The sequence below is a fragment of the Athene cunicularia genome, assembly GCF_003259725.1.
Source record: "Athene cunicularia isolate RWA chromosome 4 unlocalized genomic scaffold, athCun1 chr4_part3, whole genome shotgun sequence".
In the NCBI taxonomy this organism is placed as follows: domain Eukaryota; kingdom Metazoa; phylum Chordata; class Aves; order Strigiformes; family Strigidae; genus Athene; species Athene cunicularia.
The window spans coordinates 20,804,178-20,816,300 of record NW_020799100.1 but is presented as its reverse complement, the minus strand read 5'-3'; the positions used below and the strand labels follow the sequence as shown (position 1 = coordinate 20,816,300).

Sequence of the window (12,123 nt, the reverse complement as noted above, 5' to 3'; positions counted from 1 at the left end):
AAGACCAATAAATATTGACAAGATTTTTGGCCATTGACAAGAGTCTTGGCCATTGACCAAAATATTTTAAAATGATGTTCAAAGAGGTATTTCCTTTTAGACCAGTTAGCAGACCAGCATTGAAAATAGAGGTGGTTTGGATCTGGGATCAAACCACATGCTAAAAGCTCTTCCCTTGCATCGTCGCAGCGCTGTTCCAGCTGCTGGGTGAGCTACTTTGAGCCTGATCAGCTGGTGAACTAGGTCGCTGAATGCTCTTACTGGTACCAGTGTCCATGCAAGGAGAGGGGCAGGAGTTCCCAGTCAGAGAGGAAGAATTTGGTAGATTGACCAGACTCCTGGTGGTTTAAGCTTCTGCAGAGCCATGCCTACAGTTCTGTATGTTCCTAACTACACTTCACCAGACAAAGCACTAGCTGTTTGTCTTGAAGGTTCTTCATTTGTATGAGGGTTATCAGCAGAGTTCCATAAGGATTTGTGTTCATGAAAGAACAGGCAAAAGGCAGTGCTAGTAACACATTTTGCTGCTGATACCATAATACTCAGAGGAGTCAAAAATAAGCCTCACTGTGAAGAAATACAGAAGGAACATATAATAATGATTAAATGGACAAGAAAATGACAAATTATTTTTTTTGTTTATAAATGCAAACTAATGCATTGAGAAAAGCAGTTTTAACTTTGTACTTGGCAGTCATCTCTAAATGAGAAATCAGAACTCAGAAGGGGCATCTAGAATAGTATTTTTCTGAAAAACTTTGGTTTGCTACAGATTTCAGGAATAAACTGAAAACAATACAAGGAACATTGTAGTACCGCTGTGTGAATCTTAATTACGCCTACGTTTTGGTTGCTGAATGTAATTTTGAGCCCCTGTCTCAGCAAGCAAGGTACATCTAGAACTTCAGAGTCAGTGGTATAATTTATGAGGAGAGGTTGTGCGAGAAATTACTATTCCCTGCTTTGAATGTAAGAACTAGGCAACGTGAAATCAGGCAGAAGTTTTAAACAAACAAACCACAAAGTGCTTTTTGATGAAAATGCACAATCCAGCAGTATGCACTCATAGTGTAAATTCATTTTTTTAAAAAATCAGCCATCCGTTCAGGGAGGCAGGGGTGTTCAGACTGGATGTGTGCTCGCAGGTAGGTACCATCCTGGTCCCACTTCATGTGCTGTGGTTCGTGCCTCAGAGCAGCCTGGGAGCACACATGCTGATTCCCTGCAGGTTACACTAAGCAGGATATATCCTTCAGCCTCTGAGGACCATTCAGTGCCCAGGCCAAACTAGAGATCTGCTGAAAAGCCAACCCTTCTGGAGTGCGTGAGGTGCCGGGGTGGGCTCTCACTTGTGTTAGTCCACGTTATTTGCTGCTGCAAATGCAGCCACAGACTGCTCCAGCTCAGTCAATTGATGACTTAGATGCTGCCGTCTAAAAGTTACGTGGATGGATTGCTAGTACTTCAGGTATTTACACTGTTTGCATGCTTTTACTGTTCGTTTATACTTTTGCTGGCTGTTCTCGGTGTGTTAGGTGGCCTGACTGAGTTAGTCTCTTCCTATATTCTATTTCTATATGTGCAAAAGTAAATTTTGCAAGTACGAGGTGTGTCAGAGTACGGGTAGAGAGGCCTAGTAAAGCTTTGATCTATGTTGTTTACTTTAGAGACAAGAAATCAGGCTTATTTTTGTAATGGAGATGTATGTGGCCACCAGCTGGTGCAGAGCAGTGTAATTGCACAAATCAATTAAGACAAACAAGGTGGTAGTAGCTGAGAATCTGACCCTTTGTGAATAAATGCCATGCAGTTCTGCAGGCCCAGAGTCTAAAATGAAAACTTCATGAAAATTAGAAGTGTTTGTTTCCAATACATTTTATTCAATTGGAAGTGGAATGAAAATTCACAGAATGGGTTAAATTGCAATAGTGTGACCTTCTTGCCTTTTTGTGTTGAGTGATGACTTCCAATGACATTTTTGGAGGGAGGGGGTGGGGGAATCAGTGTAGATAATCAGAAGGATATGGCTGTACCAAATGTGCTGTTTATCTTTGTCATGTCTCAGCTGCATCATCTATGAATAATAGTACCTAACTGCTGGTAGTGCATAACATAAGCATTGCTGGCAGAGTTCTAGCCATGGTTGTTTAAACTTCAGTGCCTACAACTGAGTTAGGTTTGGGGCTAGAATATCTAACCATTTCCTGGTTTATTACTTTATTCTAGAAAGGAGGAACTGCCTAAATCAAATCTGAAATTAAATTACAACACCTTTGTAACAAAATATTTAATTGGGACCTTTGCAACATTCCTGTGAGACAGAACAGACAGTCATGTATAGGATTACAGAGGTGATCTGTGACAGAGCTGGGATTTGAACTTCGGTGCCCAAAGGGCCAGACGCTGCCTTTTCAGCACTCTGCTGTGCCCATTTGCTTCATTAGGCAAGAACTTCTTTATAGTAGAGATCATCACTTAAACTCGTGGGTATCACAAGAACAGATGGATAAATGGATTTCAAAAACAGAATGGGAAATGTGAAATATAAAGAAACCTGAAAGGAAATATATATTTGTGTGTGTGTGTGTTCCTCATTCAGTAGTTTAAGTGATTATTTTGCATATTAAGGAGTGTGTAGTGTCTGAGAAGACATTGTAGGCTGTCTAAAAAAATAGTCTCATAGATTATTTCCTATTAAATATATTTGTAAAGTATTAATATCTTGGAGATGCAGTAGGGAAAAGCAATGAGGCATGAGCCTACCTTCACCAGGAGATGGTGCTGTTTAATTTTTAACTAATTCTGAACTTGGTTCAACTGATGCTACCATTTTCAAGGTGTGAATTAGACCAAATTCTGCACACTTTGTTAGGGAAGAAAACCTACTGTGAAAGGAACTGCTTTGGGTAAGGGCTGCAATACTTGGTACTTTCTCATGCTGCAGGCTGCAGCCCAGAGGCAGTGCGAGGGACGTTTCTGCCTGCCTTATCTCTCTACATGTGGTGGGCATGAAAAAGTGAGCTTGTAAAAAGCCAGTTGGTAATTGAGCTTTTGCTTTGATGCCAGCAAGGCGGGCTAGTGCACGTATGGCTCTGCAGAGCCCTCGCCAAAGCTGAGAGGCAAAGGAGGAAACCGAAATCTGCATCGGATAGCATCAGCTCCTGCAGAGGAACTTCCCAGAACGGGCTTCTCTCCTCAGGGTTCCTTGTTTTGAAAATTACTTCAGGTCGTTATAGGTTTGAACAAAGACACCTCTAGCAAATGCACATCACTTATGAACAATATAGAATATTTTCTTTCTTCATGTTCTTTTCCTTCTTCCTCTGGCAAAACAGCAGCCAGTCTTTAAACGACAATATTCACTTGATGTTAATGGCTGATCACTGTGTTTAGTTTATTTTTCACTCAGTTTTGCATAAGTCGCTGGTAAATCCTCTGTATTTACGGAGTGGAAGCTTTCTGAAATGTTTAATCATAGAAGACTCAACAAAACTTCCAGGCCTTGATAAGACCCTTAATACCTGGTTTAGTTAATTGTGCAGAGACTTACCAAGGTGGGTTCTGTTTTATCCTAGAGGTGTGTTTTCTGCATTATCCAAATATGTAAAGAGGTTTTTTCTACTGAGTCTTTCAGATAAATTGATTTTATACATTTGAAAATGTGTCTATAATGATTTTTTTTTTTAACTGATAAATAAGTTTACACATTTTTTTTTTTTTTCCACCAAAGACAACTTGTAACATTCTGTGCCTGGTGAGCTGGTTTGGTAATTTGTTGTCATTTTGCTCTGCATAACCACCTGATCCTTTACCTTAGGATGACTGGGTTGGACAAATTCCAAAAGGTGGACTGAGAAGACAAGATTGTGATGATGTCCCAACCCCAAGTCAATTAGAGAATTAGAGGTATGCTGCTGTTTTTCTATATTTTTTGCTCATTTTCACTTTATGCTCTGGTTTGGAGATTTAAGAATGCCTTTGTAGCTTTGCCAGTGGCAGAGCAACTGACAAAGATCTAGTAAATGGCTAAGCTTTTGCTTGGATTATTCACATACATTTTGTGGCTTGAGTCTTTGATAGAAAGATTATTGTTCTGAATTTTTTCTTTATTCTCCTCCAGCTTGCATAACTCTTAACAGCATTGCTGCAAGAATTCTAGGACTATTTTGTACATTATTACTAAATGTGAACTAGCACACAGGACTAAATTATTCACCAAAACGTCTGTGTGTTTCTCTTGTTTCTGAAGCTAAATCCTAAAATACTGATTTATCCAAAGGCTTTTGTGGTTTTCCTCTAATAATTACAAATTTATTCATTTTCATTACTTTTTAGAAATGCGGTTTCCTTAGATGTGCTTCCACATTTTAATCCTCCTTACTAACACCAGCCAACTGTTGCAGCTTCTAGCCGCAACTTTTGCAGAGCACTTGTTTACCACGAGGCAGCTAAATGAGAGCAGAACGTTGTCCTTGTGAGTAGCAGGGTTCTACTGCAGGAAGAACGACCTTTCCGACAGTCCAGTCCATTGGGGAGGTCTGATTTTTAAAAACATAAACATTGAAAATGCTGAAGATACTCCTATCGTGAATTTAAAACATTTTCAAAATAATCATAGCAATATAGAAAATTACATGTTATGGTACTGTTCAATGTAATGGGGGGGGGGAGAAAGCTCAAAGAACGTGCTGCTGCTTTAAATTCCCTTTTATCTATGTTTGCAGGATGAGGGCTTGACAGTAAAATGAAGTTAAAAGAACATTTAGATGTCTTAATGTTACTGCCTCAATGTCATGCATGCAGTAGTGAGCTTTATTTTTGTATTTCACTTTAACACTTTAAGTAGTTTGAAGTATATTATTAGGTATATTTTTAATAACCTCTTTTTTTTTTTTTTTCCTCTTTTTCATAGTGCCATGCATCCTCAGCCATAAAGGAGACCAGATCCAGCAAGACACCATTTTTCTAACCAGCGACCTCAATATGAGAAATTTGGCTGTTCAAGCCTTATGCACATTATGCAGAGGGGAGACAGTATCAGGTATGCATTAAGAACATACCTGTGCATATATATTATATAATCTTGTATCTTGGTACTGAGTACAAATTATTATAATTCAAGTTGGTAGTATGTATGTCACTAAGTAAAGATGTGAACTAATAAAAAGCCTAAAACCACCTTTTACTATAAGGGTGTTTTCTTCAGGAATTTTACATACCTGCTAATTTCATTCTAGACTGGATAAATGTTGCAGTGCTTTATTCATTTTCTGAGTCATTTACACTTAGATACTACAATTCATATAAACAGGGTTTTCACCAAACTGAGGGATGGCTGCCCAAGAACAGCCCCTGCAGTCAGTATGGAGATATCCCTGCGGCTCTGGCAAAGGAATTACTGGAATTCTAGGTTCTAACTCACTGTACAGTGAAGGGAATTTATATGGCTGACATGAAAAAATAAATGCCTAAAAGCTCTGTGCCCATCTCAGCAATACAGCTTTTTCATGCCAGCAGGGCTTGTGATTGCACTGGAATACTGTGAAAGATCAAGCTATTGCTTTCCAGTCATGCTGAAAACTTCTGTAATGTAATAGAAGAGAGTGCTAACTCCCATGTAGCAGCTGTCTTCTTACATTTACTGACAATGTAAACTTTTTAAAATGACAATAATTTTCCAAACTATATCCTGAATAATAATGCAATCAAATTTCCACCGATGCATGAAAAATATGACTGTTAGTAGTTCTATTAGTACTTCCCTCTTAGAAAGCACCTTTCCTTTTAGACCCTGGGGTTTCTGTTCCCCTCCCTCTACCAACTGATAATTCAAACTTACTGAAGCTTCATGGAAAGGTGCTGTGATAGGTTTCATGTACAAATGTCATTTCTCTGTACCTCATGCTATTATTTATTCCAGAAGTTATGAAAACATTTATATAACCGAGTGTTATAGGAGACTTCCCCTGCCCCAACAATTGAATGATTTGTAGACACACTGTAAGACTTTTCTGTGCCTGAAAAATCAGCCTCTTCAACATTGCTAAATGGGTTAGTCAACTATCAATGTCTTTCCGGCCCAGATCTTGATAGATCAGTATTTTGTGATTACAGTTAGTTTATGTAAATGAGCCTTTTGGGTTATTTCTGTACAGGAGGCACCAATAATTGATATAAATGATGAGTAAAAAACAGGCATTTCTCTTCATAATGGAGTTAAAAAAAAAAATCGTCATGTAAAATGTTAACCTTTTTCTTCTTACAGGAAGAAAACTGACAGTTCAGAAAGACATATGTATCACCTGCAGAAAAATATTTAAAAGGTGGGACCTTTAGTGTAAGTGGGAGAAAAATTAAATAAAAAGGAGTTGCGATGTGCTTTGACTGTCCTTAATTAAGGTGAGAAAATTACCTGTGTATTTTTATCATAGAATTAAATCTGTTGTCAGTCATGCATTATATCAGAGCCTGCAACCTAATTTAACCATCTGAGGTGTTCTTTTTTTTTTTTTTCCCCCCATGTAACATCTACAAAAAATAATTTTATGAGTAGAAAAATTTTTCTAAGTATGCCAAGAAGTATGTGTGTGCATGTGTATTTTAGAGTCCCACATTCCTAGTTGTTTTGACATTAACTCAGTGGAAAAATTATGTAGGAAGGAAAATAGAGGACTTTTCCTTCGAGAATTTTGGTCTGTGGGTTACTTGCAAATGATCACTGCAGGGTCAAGAGAAATTTAAGTGGCCCTGTCTGGCCATGTTTTGTCTTCCACAGTAATCCTGTGATTTCTTTGGCCCTCCTTTTTAGGCCACAGAAACTTCGTTCAGTTGTTTAAAAAAACACATATTAAAAATAGCAATGAAATGTTGCTGCTTTCTAGCTGACCGTGTGGAAAGGTTTTTAAATATTTCAAAACCTGATTCAGTTTATGTGCATAAAGTCTTAATACGTTCAGTTACTTGCATGAAAATCATCTCCCAAAGCTATTGGTGAGTACACACTCAGAAGCAGCACAGACGTTCAGATGCTAATAAAAGAAATATATAAATGTAGTTTGATTAGATACAGGTTATTTCATTAGCAAGCATACTGGGGAGTGTATGTCATGCCACTGATTTAATTCTGATCTCTTTTACAGAAATACTAAGTACCAGTGCTTCCTATATATGAAGTGTCTTGGAATGCTGCATGATCAATGGATGATCCGAATGCTGAGAGATCAGTAAGACCTTGTGGGCAGGGACACAGAGGAAAGAACTTTCAGTGCTTTCTAATAGTTATGGCTATTGCAAAGATAAGGTATAAACAATAATTATGAACAAAACATGGTATTAGATCCAGTTTGTTTACTGTGTAATTGATGACAACTTTTTGTGAATACCTGATTTTACAGTTCACATAGCTGCTTCTAAATGTTGCTTAAATGGTTGCACATCTGTCAGGACACAGGGTTCTTTTGTGATTAACTGTAAATGAAGGGAAGTACTTACACAAAAAGCTGCCCTTCCTCAGAAGAAACTGACGAGAGCGAAAAAATTCTCCTCAAATTTCAGCATGAGAAATGACAAATATGGATGTTAATCATTATTCTTCCTTGTTTGCTTCCTAGGATGAGGATGGTTTAAATCCTTATCGAAGGGGAAGGGGGGAAGGGCTTGCATTTTTGTCATATTCCTCAGGAAGGCCTGGCAAAGACGGCTGTTGCCAGGTACGGGTTTTGCTTCTCGGTGTCCGTTTGTCTCACGCCTTTATCTGTGATGTTTGCTCCTCTCTGTGTCGTGATCTCCCTTCTCACGCTGGTGAGCTGTGGTTCTCAGTTCGATGTGTTAGCAGGACCATGAATTCCTCTTAATTGTAATTATGAAGATTCTTCAGGGCATTGTAGCATGTGGAGCCTGCTGTCCCCTGACTGACATTGCTTTGTTTTCCCCCTTAAAGAGTCAATATTTAAAGAAAGAAAACAAGTTACCTACAATTTTTAACTGTGTACTAAGAACCTGGATTCTAGTTCCATCAATTACCTGCAGAACTAGGTAGAAGGAAAGGTTCTATTCTCAGGCACACACGTTTAGTCTTGCAGACGCTGGCACCCTTGTACAAACGTAACCAAGGCACTTGGCTTTCTGCTATCCCAAGATGCATCAAATACTGAAGTACTACTAATGTAGCAACCTCAGTTTATGAGCCCATTCCGATGTCGCTTGTTTCTTTTTCACTTTGTCTTCCTTTGTTGGCTTGTTGATCTTAACAGCTGAAAGGGTTTGCCTTTAAAAATGCAGTGGCTTTCTTTGTAACTGTATTTTTTTGTAAATAATGAAAATAAATGAAGCCATAGAAAATTGACTACCTTGCCACTAACAAACAAATTAAAGATACTGAAGTCCTGGATAGATTGCTCATTTTCCAAAAAGTCTCAAGCATATTATTTTAACATTTATGTTAAATGATTCTTGTCCTTAGTATTGGGTAATATGTGAAACTGTAAGACAAATCCAGAATCTTAAGGTTTTTGGAAAGGTGAAAATACGGCATTTCTTTTATATAAATCAGAATGCTCTCCTTGCAACAGCTCCATGACTTAACTGCATCCTGGCACTTTCCATGCTCTTCTTCACAACTCTGATGTGCCCAGGCTGTATTGGCTTTCCTATGCAAGTACATTAGTAGAGAATCCAGAAACCTACTCAGACCTCATTTTGCTTCCTGTTCCTTGCAAGTATTTAGTGAATAGGTACAGCTTCCTGCCGGACAAAAAAGGAAGGGTGGCTCCAAAGCTGGCAGTTTTTCTTGGCTCTGTAACTCAGCTGTCATCCTAGCTGGTATTCTCTAATCTTCAGCCACAATGCCCTTTTTGTTTGGTTGGTTTTGGTTTATTTTGTTTCTCCCCAATGTAACCAAATATCCAAAGTGTGTAAGTTTCACTAGGTTTACTTCCCGTGGGCATTTAAGTCTGGACCTAGCACATACTGAGGGCATATCTCCCAACTGTTAAATTATCTAATGCTGGCAGAGGAATTTTTCATGGATAGTTGAAATCACTGGCCCCAAAACTCATTAAAAAGAATCCAAAGATCTTCTGAATGTGGACTGTTTGCAAACATGCCTTACAATGGCTTCTGAGACTGCAGACAGCCTAGAACAACGCTTGTACATATCAGTGTTGAGAATTCTGTTGCTGAATAAAGCCCAAGGAAGCTAATGTTCATATTGGTAACATCTGTACAGCCAGCTTGAAGAAGCACCTTGTTCTGGCATCACCGGGGGATGAAGCATGGAAGAATGCTGTTGCTTTTACTTGTCTCACCTGCTGTTCTCTCCACGGGCATGTTAAGTAAAAGCATCCTACTATCACCCAGTTATTTTCAAATTTCTATCAGAAATAAGTGAATGTGGTTCTCCCTCTGTTATCTTCAGAAACATACAGAAAGGCTGTGAGCACATCTGTTTAGATCCCAGTCTATCAGTTTAAAGTGTTTTGACCCCAGAAAGTCAGATCCTAATGTGTCAGTGAAATTTGTCAGTGAATTGCTTTTGTTCCTGTCACTTCTTAGCCTCCAGTAGTGCCATAATTTAACAAACTCTGGTGGTTGTTGACCTCTCGCTCTGTTTACCAACCTGAAAGTGATCACAGAATTTGAGTGTTCCATTTGATATTCCACCACTCCTTTGAAAAGGAACAGGAGAAAGAGGGAAGGCAATCCTGTCAAATATACATGGTGCTGGCAAGAGAAGAGCTATCTGGAAGGTATGCACTCATGCTGCTTAAATTGAAATGAATAAAGTTTCACAAAGAATGAAGCTTTCCTCATCAGACTTGTTCTCTGCTCTTTAGTCTCCGGCAGATGAAGAGTTGCAGGACATCAGCCACATGGATGGGCACTGATCCCAGTGTACGTAACCACTTATCCTCAAGTCGTCAATATTAACATCAGGCAGGTGTATGTGAAAGAAAACTGTGAAAAAACTGCTTAAAATACTCTGGTGTCACTTCTAACAACAACAGTAATATTAAGGAACACCTTTTTGAATATGCCATCTGCCAAGCATTGTGCTTTGGTTGTTTGCCTCTTGCCTGGAGAGCGGAGCAGCTCTGTAATTCTTTGAAATCTTTGTGTTCTGAAGGGTAAGGAGCATTTCTGGTTGTTTGCTAGGTATCATGGTGTGATGTGTGTGTTGTGTTACTTCCCCATCAAGTATAAACAGTTTCAATTGATATACAGAGCGGTGTTTTGGCTTTTGTGCATTCTTTGTGATTCACTACTGTACTTTTTGATACTTGAATTCCTGTGATCTTGGTGTCTTGGTGGGGTTTTTTTGTTCTGTGCTTCTGACCAGTGCTTTGGATTGATTTTCCTTGTAATTGCTGCCTCGCTCTGCAAATTTGCATGTTGGGTCTGATGTTGAATGTTGTGTCACGCTGTTGGCAATAGCCTTGTTGTTGCTTGTTGCTATTTTATGCTCATTTTGTTTTTGAGATTTCCCTTGATATTACTCCAGAAGACAGAATCCAGCACAGATGGGATTTTGTTGAAGAAAGGGATAATTAATCTCTCTGTAGTTCTGTTTTTCTGATGTATCACCTTGAGAGGTTCACTCTCACCATTTCCCCAGGTATTGTTTGGTGATTACCTTTTTTGGGTATTTTCTCCTCTCATTTCTTAATTGTGTTGATCAGTGTGAAATTATTTTCTCATTAGAATGCTAGAGCTGGAAGAACCGATTAGAACGTTCTCAATACCATATTTACTTCGGTGCATGGCGTGTTACAGACAGCTTTACCCCACTATTCTGTTGTTCACTCCTTAAAAGGAAAAAAAGGGGAGGAGGGTCAAATGTGGGAGAGTTCTGTGCTAAAGAGGTGGGAGTCCAGGAGTAAGACTCTTTTAAGAATTCTGGAAGAAAAAAAAAAAAGTTAACTTGGTATTTAACTGCAAATTATAGTTGTGTAGTGCAAAATGAGATTTATTTTGATTTTGGTACATAAACAGGGGTGCTTGGTGCTGTTTTTGATGCTCTTTGGCATTCCATCTGATGTCCCGATGCTGTTTTAGAGGAGGGCAAGTCTTCTGTAGGTTGTCACACCTGCCATACCCATTTTGGCTATCCTATTAGACATTTAGGCAACTGAATCCTGCTGTTCATGAACAAAAGTAACTTCAAATGTAAATGTAAAGGCAAAACTTTGTAACGTAAAATTAATTTCTGAGTTATCTGTATTTCAACCAGAAAAACAAAACAATTGCTTGTGTTTTCCTAATGGTGTTTGAAATTGGACCATTACAGTAGTACATCTATTCAACACCCACTTAACAAGTCCCTTTCTAAGGCAGAGGTGTGCATATGCTAAAATACTCTTAGTTTCAGGCAGGTTTAGAAAAATTGACAACCCATTCAGTTAAATCAGAGAACATGGGCATCTCTAGCCCAGGGGGTTGCATATTTACACTTGGAAGCACATGCCAGTTTTAGGTGTTGAACAATTTTACTGATGCGGGCACTAAGGTATAGTCATGCTAATTCTTTAGGATACTTTTTCCTTTTTACTTTTTTTGCTAGACCTACCAGTGTTATAGTAAAAGAACAACTTGGGTAGAGATGGTGGTATTCACGCAGGCATACTCAAAATGATTAAAAAGAAGGAAATACTGTGACTTTACCAGGAGTTTCTTCCAGTTTACTATCAGTATTGGGGTTTTCTTTTGTTAATTGTATTCTTGAGACCAGTAATACTGGCAAGAATGTATTTCAAATAGCAAAACCTATGTCTTTGATGTGTTAGTACTGTACAATAATGAAGCAAAGACAGTCCCAGCTGCCTAGTCGAGGTGCCTTCATCTTTTTTTTTGAAGCTGGAAGTGGCTGTACCAGTTCATGTGGGATTTCTAGTCCCCGCTTTTGCAACCTTTTATTCACACCAGCTTTTCCGCATTCTCTCCAAAATATCTGTATGTACAAATACTTGAAGTTCAGTGCCGAGTACAGAAACAGGGCTGCACCTGACCTTATTTCAGCAAAGAATTTTCAAACCGTGTGCCCTCCGCCGGGGCTGGGCACTTGTTGCTTTCCGCTGCTCAGGGGCTGCCCCTGGGAGCAGCGTGGGGAGGTGGGGTGGGGGGGTGTGC

General features: G+C 39.0%; 1 protein-coding gene across 6 annotated transcripts in view; it reads left to right on the top strand.

The window, feature by feature from the left end:
- The first annotated feature begins 6,607 nt into the window (after positions 1-6,607).
- ZNF711 (zinc finger protein 711) overlaps positions 6,608-12,123 on the top strand; it is a 33,317-nt gene continuing 27,801 nt past the window's right edge. For 2 of the 6 annotated variants that reach the window (XR_003398448.1, XM_026848898.1), the window contains exon 1: positions 6,619-7,300. The gene's annotated coding sequence lies outside the window, so the exon portion shown is untranslated. Of the gene's footprint in view, positions 7,301-12,123 lie in introns of all 6 variants that reach the window. The other 4 variants (XM_026848897.1, XR_003398449.1, XM_026848901.1 and 1 more) reach the window with 4 other exon arrangements.